The 10,950-nt window shown below is 43.0% G+C and overlaps 1 non-coding gene across 1 annotated transcript; it reads right to left on the bottom strand.

Annotated features, from left to right (window-relative positions):
- Window positions 1–8,808: 8,808 nt before the first annotated feature.
- On the bottom strand, window positions 8,809–8,913 carry LOC142874656 (U6 spliceosomal RNA). Its single transcript, XR_012922313.1, has one exon. It is a non-coding gene; the product is annotated as a U6 spliceosomal RNA (small nuclear RNA).
- Between the last annotated feature and the right edge of the window lie 2,037 nt (window positions 8,914–10,950).

The following is a 10,950-nucleotide window of genomic DNA, read 5'->3' as shown; positions in this document are numbered from 1 at the left end:
GAGACGAAGCACTGGATCAGTCTTCAAATAATTAGGATGCATCTAATTTTTTGAGGTGAGCACTAGATGGCAGCATTCAGGAGAGATATTCTGTAATAGACCATACTGGCTTCTTCCCATACTAGACCCCACCAAAAACCAGAAGCCAAGGAATCCTCTTGATTGCCTCATTTGGAATCGCAACTGAGGGACCCTATTTGGAGATGTGATTGCCAGGGGCTAAACTGAAAAACTGCATTTAGTAGAAGAGGGGAATGATAGTCAAAGTTTATGTAATATTTACTTGTGGCAGACACTCACTCTTCTAAGCACTTTTCCATATGGTAAAGGAAAGAATAAATAAATTAACAAAACTCTAGCCCATAATCTCCTTTCTGACATATACTGTGTTTCCCCGAAAATAAGACCTACCCATAAAATAAGCCCTAGCAGGATTTCTAAGCATTTGCACAATATAAGCCCTACCCTGAAAATAAGACCTAGTGTTGGGTGTAGCTATGCAGTGTATCTGCACAACCCATGCATTTTGTCTCGGAGTGGTAAAGAAGATGAGCAGCCCTTCTCATCTGCCCCATGAGAGCTCTATTGCTTGACATGTGAGATTGGGGGAAATGGTTCTAAAGGAAATAGAGTCACAAGAAATTCAGGATGGAATTTGGGGTTTGGAGAGTTATGATGATGTTCCAGAAGAAGATGACTTAACTATATTTGAATAAATGTAGATTGTTGTACTGTACTCAAAAAAATAACACATCCCCTGAAAATAAGCCCTAGGATGTCTTCTTGAGGAAAAATTAATATAAGACCCTGTCTTATTTTCGGTGAAACACGGTATATACATATATATTACTTAGAGAAAATAAACAGGAGATGATTTTATTCTTTATTGTAGTGGAACAGCAGGTGAATTTTTTTTCAATCTCTTATATATATTTTTTCCTTATTTTTCTTCCTTCCTTCTGTTATTACTTTTATTCATGCTTTCTATAAGTACTTCTTAAGTACATACTGTGTTTGAGATACTAAGTGTGTCAGTTTGGGGCTGAGGGTGGGAAGATAAAATTGTTTATATATGTTTGTAGGGAAGGAAAAATAATTTTCTCTCTACCCTTCATAGTTCTTAATTCGGACAGACCCCTGTGGGGGAAAAAAGCCAATTAACAAGAGACAAATAGAAGTTTAGTAGCATGTATACCTCATATATATGTATATATGGGAAATACCCATGTGAGTAAGTCTCAGAGGTGGCTCTGAATTCATGCTTAAATATCATGGTCTCGTGAAACAAAGAAAGAAGGAGAAGGGTGCGGGGAAGGTCGGTAATGGGAAAATGGGAAGTAATCAGGAAAAGCACCTTAAACAAGGGTAAGTAAAGTTTGTGCCATGCAGATTTAAGTGGCTGCCTGCTTTCTTTCTTTCTGTCTTTCTTTTTTCTTTTCTTTTCTTTTTTTTGAGACAGAGTCCCACTCTGTCACCCAGGCTACAGTGCTGTGGTGTCAGCCTAGCTCACAGCAACCTCAACTTCCTGGGTTCAAGTAATCCTTCTGCCCCAGCCTTCCAAGTAGCTGGGACTACAGGTATGTGCCACCATCCCCGTCTAATTTTTTCTATATATTTTTAGTTGTCCAGCTTATTTCTTTCTATTTTTTAGTAGAGACGGGGTCTCACTCTTGCTCAGGCTGGTTTCGAACTCCTGAGCTCAAACAGTCTGCCCACCTTGGCCTCTCAGAGTGCTAGGATTACAGGCTACAGGTGTGAGCCACCGAGCCCAGGCCCAGGCTTTCACTTTCTGAGGTTTCAGTTACCCACGGTCAGCTGAGGTACAAAAATATGTCAATAAGATACTTTGAGAGCGAGACCACATTCCCATAACTTTTACTACAGCATAGTGGTATAGTTGTTCTATTTTATTATTACTTATTATTGCTAATCTCTTATAGTACCTAATTTATAAATTAAACTTTACCATAAGTAAATATAGGAAAAAACATAGTATATAAAGAGTTTGATACTATCTGGGGTTTTAGGCATCCACTGGGGTCTTGGAACATATTCCTTGTAGATAAGGGGTGCTAAAATAGATCATTTAGAAGAGTTTATTGTTTGACCCAGCACCTTGCTGTGGGTCAGGCCCTATTTGTGTTTTTCCTATTGCCTCTAGCATGCTGATCTTATCCAGAAACTCCCAGAGGTGATGGACATTCAGTTCCTGGTCCCCTACACCTGAATAGTTTTGATTTATTCATTAAAACACATACTTTTTTACTCTGGGGCCAGAGATGTGCCAAGCACTGGGCTGTGAAGTGTGTGCACATGCCAATTTTACTGGGTCCCTGCCTTGGGTCCTTCCCTCCAAATCCCTGTAAAATTGGCAGTTAGGATACTAGGGGACATGCTGGCCACTCCCTTTGTATTTTTTTGAACATACGTAAGGGTTAAAGCATGAACTTTAGAGTCAGACAGACCTAGGTTTGATGAAATGGAGCAAGAGAACAGTGAAAATCCCAGCAGTAGAGCCCAGATTTTGAAGAAGCAAGTGCTCAGGTCGACAGCAACACCGCACTGCCAATATTCTCAGTCTCTGTGAGTTTGCACGTGATAATGAATATGTGGGCCAGAAGGCCCTGAAAGCACACGGTCTCTGCTCGTGTGTCTGGAAGGATTGTCTTTAGCCTCTGACTGGAGTCTAACCCCTCCTGCCCTTGAGCTTGTCTGACCCTCTAACAGTCTGCTTTCCTGCTGGGCTGATTAACAGAGAGGAGACAGAAGAGAGTCAGTGGTTTGTAGGAAGATTGCGTGCCCCTGATAAGGGAGTTCTGACGTAAGTGGCAAGTAAAACATTCCAGGAGCTGGACACTGCAGGGAGAGAATGAAATCTGGCCACATTGAGGTGGAAATTTTAATTAAAAAATGAAAATATGATCCGAAGTGTGCAGGCTCCTGGTCATCCTTGCCCCCGGTCAGAGGCTAACACCATGTTTCTGCAGAGAGCACCCTTGGGAGACTGAGTTGGTTCCTCATCTTGTTGCTCCTCAGAGCTGAGAGGGAGATACCCTAGGCCTGCCCAGTTCTTCTCCAACCCTGCTTCTGCCCTGGGAACCCATTTCCTAGAACTGTAGGAGAATCCTATCCGGGGATGAGGTCAGAGGGAATCTGAGAATGGCTGCTCAGATGTCAAGGAGATGGAATGCCACGATGGCTTGGCCCACTTACATTCCAAGTGGGATGTCAATGTCCAGGGCCAAGCTGGACATGTATGATAGCTTTGGCAAGGACTGACCTGCCTCTGGTTCCAGATACTTCATCCCCAGCTGTAGGTCTTGACCCACCCCAGACTCTGAGGTTAATCCAGTAATCTGGTCTCTAAGCAGGGGAAATACTTAGAAGCTTAGTTTTCCTTCTTAGCTTGGGGCGGGGTTCCATGTGGGGGCAATCCACTTAGAACTTATGCTTTGGTTCCAATAACTGAGATTTTGCCTGGAATAAAGATCCTGTCTTGTACCTCGGGTTTAGTATTGTGCATTCTATATCATTCAAGGCCTCTGTCACTCCTAAATGATCTGCAGCTCCAACTGTTTTGTTTTTTTTTGAGACAGACTCTTACTTTGTTTCCCAGGCTAGAGTGAGTGCCATGGCGTCAGCCTAGCTCACAGCAACTTCAAACTCCTAGGCTCAAGCAATCCTCCTGCCTCAGCCTCTGAGTAGCTGGGACTCCAGGCATGCACCACCATGCCTGGCTAATTTTTTGTATATATATTAGTTGGCCAATTAATTTCTTTCCATTTATAGTAGAGACGGGGTCTTGCTCTTGTTCAGGCTGGTTTTGAACTCTTGACCTTGAGCAATCCGCCTGCCTCGGCCTCCCAGAGTGCTAGGATTACAGGCGTGAGCCACCACACCGGGCCCCAACTCGTTTTTCATTACTCCCGTGTCTCCAGGGCCTTACCACCTCAAGTATCTAGACCTTCCTTTGGAGCTACTGCTTGCTAGAACCTCTGCTCGGGCTGCTGATTGTGTCTGTCACTAACAGCTGAACTGGGAGATTCCAAGCTCCTGAAGGACCCCCACTTATACCCTTAAGCCACCTCCTGAACTATAAACTGGCCCCATGACCCTCCTCATCCCATGGGCTCTTCAGGCCCCTCTGCAGGAGGCTCCATTGTCACCACCACCCGTCAGTCCCAGTCTAACAAAGTTAGGTGTTTTCATCTTGTGGATGTGAAGCGTACCAGAATATGCCACCCCAAAATATGCCTCTTTGGCACATGCATTATTTTGAGCTAAAGGCCATTGAGAACCAGCAGTTGCAAGAAAAGTTCTAAAAGCAGGGCATAAGCTTTCCTTTTATAAAGGAAATTTACATTTATAAATGAAATTGCCATTGTAAAATTCATCTCTGTCTTCCTGCAGGGAAGAGGAAATCTCTAACAACTCTTACCAATTGGAAAGGCACTGACTTAACCCTGCTTAACAAACCTTACTAAACAATCTTTGTTTACTATACCTCTCTGGTCACCTTCCCATTTCTTGCCTCCCTGTCTCAGCCCTAAAACTCCTTTTCTTTTGTTTAGTCTGATATGTTTTATCAGCCCAATTTTTCTTGTTATTGTTTGGGTTGGGATTTTTTTTTTTTTTTTTTTTTTGGTTTTGTTTGTTTGTAGATACTGGGTCTCCCTCTGGCCTCTTGCTGCTCAGGGTGGTCTTGAACTCTTGGCCTCAAGTGATCTTCCCTCCTCCCTAAATGCTAGGATTACAGGCGTGAGCCATGGCACCCGGCCAGCCCAAGTTTTAACCAGACCTTTAGATTACTCATCTGGGTGTTCCTATGTATACATGCAAGATGCATATGTTAATAGACTTCTGTTTTTCTCTTGCTAATCTGTCTTTTGTCACTCTCGTTCTCCTCAGCTGGAAAACCTAAGATGGGTAAATGAAAAAAATGTTTTTGTCCACTATATGCACCTCATCTTGACTCTACTCAGCCTTTTTCTTCTTCCTTTTTTGTGAGGACTGTGTTTGGGCTCTGACCTTTCCAAACGTATGGATGAACTGTTCATGTTCTTGCAGTGTCTTTATATCCAAATGTACTCACTTTCCAAAACGTGTAGAGAAGGTTCGATGTGCTATTCCAGAGGTCATTTTTGTAGAGATAAAGGGATTTGAGAGAAAACACCCATGGCTTATTTGCTCTTTTCACAAGCTGGCCACGAAGTGACCTTTGGAATTGACTCTACGATACCTGTTGGTGTAAAGCTCTGGCCGGGGCGTGCTGGGTTACATCATCGTGGCCAGCACCTCCCAGGAAACCCCATGTGGAAAGGCCTCCGACAAGGCGACCCACATAAATATATTGCCCAGTACCACCAGGGTCAGGGGCTGCCCATTTTGAAAACCTTCTCTTGTGGCTGTTCCCTTGAGCTGCCTCCGGATTTCCCTCCCTTCTTTAATGCCCGGCCATGGAAGCAGGTGGTTGGCATCTTCTGCGTGTCTCCCTCATCACTCTCTCTCTCACCCTGCACGGATGGATGGGACCTGGGGCAATTGCTATCTAAGAGGTCACAGACTCCAATGAACCTTTTCCTGTTTCCTTTCCCTCTAACCTCACTGGGGCATCTGGGCACGGTGCCCCCACCCATTTATGACATTTTCTCCCCTCTGGTCTCTCGTACACTATGCTATCCTATTTCTTCTCTGTCAAGACTACTCTTTGCTTCCTCCAGGGCTTTGCTCTCTCTCCTCAAATATAGGTGATCCTTGAGGTTTGGCTGGATTGTTTCCCAGAGAGCTTGCCTGGACACTGTGTACTAAGCCCCCCTCACCCTACCCCCGGAATTAGACTCTCAGTCCAGATCCCTAGACTGGACCTCTGGCCTTCACCCCACAGTGGTGCTGGACTGTTCTATCTGTCCCCTTGGGTGTCTCTTCTCCTCAAAGTCACCTTCCTTCAGCTAAAGTCAGCTTCCTATCCCCTGAACCCCCTCTCTTCCCAGACAGCCTTGTTCCCATTATGGCTGCCCAAAGCCTCCCATTTTCTAGACTCAAAACTCAAGAGTGACCTTTGATTATTCCATTTCTCTTGTCCCTCACCTGTAAATAGAAAAGGTCTTCATTATATCTTACTATTATAATATCAAGTGATATTTTTGTGTTTTTTTTGTTTTTTTGTTTTTTGTTTTTTTTTTGAGACAGAGTCTCGCTTTGTTGCCCAGGCTAGAGTGAGTGCCATGGCATCAGCCTAGCTCACAGCAACCTCAAACTCCTGGGCTCAAGCAATCCTACTGCCTCAGCCTCCCGAGTAGCTGGGACTACAGGCATGTGCCACCATGCCCGGCTAATTTTTTTCTGTATATATTAGTTGGCCAATTAATTTCTTTCTATTTATAGTAGAGACGGGGTCTCGCTCTTGCTCAGGTTGGTTTCGAACTCCTGAACTCAAACGATCCGCCCGGCTCGGCCTCCCAGAGAGCTAGGATTACAGGCGTGAGCCACCGCGCCCGGCCGATATTTTTGTTTTTTAAAACTGTTAAAGCTGGGCATGGTGGCTCATGCCTGTAATCCCAGTGACTCAGGAGGCTGAGGCAAGAGGATTGCTTTAGCCCAGGAAATTGAGACCAGCCTAGGCAATATAGAGAGACCCCATCTCTTAAAAAGAAGTCAAAGAATCAAATAAAAAAAAAGGTTTCAAAATATTTTCAGGAGTGTATTCCCTCCCCCAGAATGATCCCCCCCCCACTAATATTAGGCCTAATTACATATGCTTTATTTATGTATATAAATCTCTCCTTTTTAAAATGATTGAATTGTTAGTATTTAAATATATAACCATGTTTATTTCTATTCTAACTTTAAGAGTATCTCAACTCTCTTCTCCTTAGTCTGTCTGTAAGTACAGAGACTGGAAGGGCAGAGCCTCCTGGCATGCAGGAGTGGGCCTGAGACCCAGTTCTGACTCAGGGGATACAAAAGGAAGCCTGCAGATTCATCTACTAGGTGAGGGTATAAATATATAACAACTCAATTTCTTAATCCAATTCCTATATTTTCTTTAAAGAAGCAGAATAATTTCCCCCAGAGAGGGGCACACTGCTGGAAGTTCTCAGCATGATCTACATCCTGGTCTCTCCATTTATTTACTTATTTTTGAAATATTAATTAAGGGGGTATAAGTGTTTTTTATTATATGGATACCTTGTATAATGCTTTTGATGTGTCCATGATCAGAATAGTGTTCATTGTATTATTTTATATATATATATATATATATATATATATATTTTATAGAGAAGGGGTCTTTTTTTCTTTTTTCTTTTTTCTTTTTTTTGAGACAGAGTCTCACTCTGTGCCCAGGCTACAGTGCCATGGCATCAGCCTAGCTCACAGCAACCTCAAACTCCTGGGCTCAAGCAATCCTCCGGCCTCAGCCTCCTGAGTAACTGGGACTACAGGCACGCGCCACCATGCCTATCTAATTTTGTCTATATGTTTTTAGTTGGCCAATTAATTTCTTTTCATTTTTAGTAGAGACGGGGTCTTGCTCTTGCTCAGACTGGTTTCTAACTCCTGACCTTGAGCGATCCTCCCACCTCGGCCTCCCGGAGTGCCCGGAATAGTGTTCATTATACTCAGTAGGTAAATTTTCATCCCACGTCTACACTCCAGCTCCACTCACTCCTTGATTTTTCATGTCCTTTATTTTGCCTGGGCTCTTCCTTGAGGCCAGCGAGACACCTTCACAGCCTGCACATCTCCATGGATTTTTGTGGGGGGATGTGACCAAGCAAGAGTTCCATGGACACAGAAAGCAGATTGGCAGTTACCAGGGTTGTGGGGGAGGGGAGAAGGGGTAACTGCTAAATGAGTATGGATTTTCCTTTTGGAGTGGTGGAAATGTTTTGGAACTAGATAGAGGTGGTGGTTGCACAACATTGTGAATGTACTAGATGATGTTGCTGAATTGTGCACTTAAAATCGTTAGTTTTAAGTGAATTGCACTTACGTCAATTAAAAAAAAAGAAAAGAGTTGTCACCAGCAGAAACATCATCTTACATCACTCTCTGTTCCCAGGAAGAAAATGTATGGAAAATGATATGGCATGGCATCTGCAGAATGTAGTGGCGAAGACCAAGAATTCTACACTCTTTCTTTTCTTCTGCCATGTTTTATTGGGAGGTATTGACTGTGCCTGAAATGGACTGGCCTCATGTTAAACCCAAGAGAAGAGGAAAGAAGGCTGCAGTGATTTAGGAAAAGCATGTCATAAAATTATTTCCATTATCATGAAGGGAGACATAAAACATGTATAAATAAAGGAATTAGTTACTGGACACAGACATAAAAATTCATTGGTATATACCTCTTGTAAAATTAGTAGAAATAAATAATGATTTAAATTCCCAAATAATATTCTGGTTTATATAATTCTGAGAAAGTGATTCAGCAAATCACCCAGAAAAACCACTTCCATGACCACTTTGTTTGTAGTTACACCATCAAGACCATTCTCTGAAGCCCTAACCCCTTGAATCATGGTAAGTAAAGACTTTTAACTGTTCCTCAGCCTCCAAGATGACCTCCTTTCACTGAAGAACGGATTGCAAATATATCCTTACATGGTGAAAAGAATCTCCTTACTGGCCTGAAACTCATGTGCCTCTTCCCCCCACAGCAGGGCCCAGTCATTCTGTACCTGCAGGCTCAGCCTCAGTGCCTTGGTCCCTGGGGCAATTCCAACCTTTGGGCAGGTGGCAGGGCCAGATGGAGTCATGGGACACCCCATTAAGCAACACTTTGGAGTTCCTTTTGAATTTTTTTATATGGAACACTTCACGAATTTGTGTGTCATTCTTGGGTAGGAGCCATGCTAATCTTCTCTGTATCATTCCAATTTTAGTATAGTGCTGCTGAAGCAAGCACCCTTTTGATATTTTTTTAAACATTTATTTCATGGGAGCTGTGCTGGTGCCTTCAGGGAATGTTTGTTCTTTTAATTTTCCCTTGAGCGGTAGAATAAGGTGGGCTGTGGCAGGTGTGCAAATGGTTCTTTATGGAAATCTGAGTGAAAGGGTACACCAGTGGTGGCTTATCCCTGATGGTTCAATCCCCTAGCATCAGTGCTCAGGACAGACCTTGAGTGACCCACCCCTGATCTGGGTCTTTTTATTATTATTATTATTATTTATTTTTTTTGAGACAGAGTCTCACTCTGTTGCCTGGGCTAGAGTGAGTGCCATAGCATCAGCCTAGCTCACAGCAACCTCAAACTCCTGGGCTCAAGCGATCCTCCTACCTCAGCCTCCCAAGTAGCTGGGACTACAAGCATGTACCACCATGCCCAGCTAATTTTTTCTTTCTTTTTTTTTTTATTTTCTGGCTAATTTTTTCTATATATTTTTAGTTGGCCAATTAATTTCTTTCTATTTTTAGTAGAGACGGGGTCTCGCTCTTGCTCAGGCTGGTTTCGAATTCCTGACCTTGAGTGATCCTCCCGCCTCGGCCTCCCAGAGTGCCTGGATGACAGGCGCCCAGCCTGATCTGGGTCTTGCAGGAGGACTTTGGAGAGGTTTTACATCTGGCTCAATAGCTAGACGACTCGGCATCCAATCAGTTTTGAGCCTTTCCATCCATAATATTTAATATAAAGACACATATTAGGGTTTAGGAGGTGGCTAAAGTAGCCAAATATCCTATTAGATCTCCTTGACATCTGTTATATTGTACCTAACCTTACTCTGAACTGATCATACTCTCAGATCTTTCGAATGATAAGGCTTTGGCCATTTTGGATCCTGTAGGCATTTATGACAAGATTTCAGCCTAGTGAATGACCAAAGAGGTCTTGTTCCTGTTGCATCATGTTGATTTACCCAAGTTAGGACATTGTGATGAAAGCAAATAAAAATAGCAATCTCTTTAAATATTTGGGTTCCTGAAGACTAACACTCTGGTGTTGGAAGAAGAAGGGGGCCAAGCGGATGGCTCACGCCTGTAATCCTAGCACTCTGGGAGGCTGAGGTGTGAGGATTGGTTGAGCCCAGGAGTTGGAGGTTTCAGTGAGCTATGATGATGCCACTGCACTCTAGCCCAGGCAAAAGAGTGAGATCTGTCTCAAAAAAAAAAAAAAAAAGGAAGAAAAATGATTTATTTTATTTATAATTTACAATGATTGCATTTTACAAATGAGAAACAGCAGCAGAAAAAGGTGAAATGATCTGCTACAACATACACTTTCTTTTTTTTTTTTTTTTTTGAGACAGAGTCTCACTTTGTTGCCCAGGCTGGAGTGCGTGCTGTGGCGTCAGCCTAGCTCACAGCAACCTCAAACTCCTGGGCTCAAGCAATCCTTCTGCCTCAGCCTCCCGAGTAGCTGGGACTACAGGCATGCACCACCATGCCCGGCTAATTTTTTCTATATATTTTTAGTTGGTCAATTAATTTCTTTCTATTTTTAGTAGAGATGAGGTCTTGCTCTTGCTCAGGCTGGTTTTGAACTCCTGACCTCGAGCAATCTGCCCACCTCAGCCTCCCAGAGTGCTAAGATTACAGGTGTGAGCCACCACGCCCAGCAACATACACTTTTAGTAAGTGGTCAAGCTGGGACTCAGACATAGGGATTCTGGTCAGAGAGCTGAGTTCCAGCTCCCCTCTCACTGAAAATAGTCATTTTCCTTGAGTAATCTCCTTGGTTGGCCAGAACACAAATGTCTTTCAAGTGATTTTTTTCCCCATTATAAAACACATTGCATTTTTAAAAAAATAACTTTTATTTTTAAAAATTAAAAATTCAAAGCTGAGTGTGGTGGAATGTACCTGTAGTCCCAGCTACTGGGAAGACTGATGCAGGAGGATCTTTTAAGGCAAGGAGTTTGAGACCAGCCTGGACAACATAGTGAGATTTCATCTCTTAAAAAAGAATACAGTTTAATAATAAAAAATAAATAAAATTTCAAGGA

The sequence above is a fragment of the Microcebus murinus genome, chromosome 12 (assembly GCF_040939455.1).
Source record: "Microcebus murinus isolate Inina chromosome 12, M.murinus_Inina_mat1.0, whole genome shotgun sequence".
Lineage (NCBI taxonomy): Eukaryota > Metazoa > Chordata > Mammalia > Primates > Cheirogaleidae > Microcebus > Microcebus murinus.
Note: the sequence above shows the minus strand (reverse complement) of the source record. Positions and strands in the feature narration are given on the sequence as shown.